This window comes from Diachasma alloeum, unplaced genomic scaffold (assembly GCF_001412515.2).
Source record: "Diachasma alloeum isolate Michigan unplaced genomic scaffold, Dall2.0 Dall_scaffold_00269, whole genome shotgun sequence".
NCBI classification, from domain to species: domain Eukaryota; kingdom Metazoa; phylum Arthropoda; class Insecta; order Hymenoptera; family Braconidae; genus Diachasma; species Diachasma alloeum.
The window spans coordinates 921,873-922,242 of NW_021680408.1; positions in this window are offsets into that span (position 1 = coordinate 921,873).

A 370-nucleotide genomic window follows, 5' to 3' on the forward strand; every position below is an offset into this window, starting at 1 on the left:
GCGGATCCACTACCCCCCACCCCCCCTCCACCACCCACCGGATCCACCGCCCCCTTTGACCCCTTCACGCGCAACTCACAAAACTTCTAGTCAACCCTTCTCCGCTTCACCATTTCCACCCACGCTAAGAGTATAATCCTCCTTTGCTGAAATTCTCGGATTTTTATTACCTTAATTTAATATTTTTTAATATGATATCCTCAACATTTCTTCTAGCTCTTCGTACACAACGATTTATCACAACTAATCCCTCGTCTATTACTCGTTATCATCAATATTTGTCGCCTGACAGCTTCACAAATTATGTAAATTACGTATAAATATATCTATGAACTCTATTAATCTATGTATATAATCAACAGTTTTCATG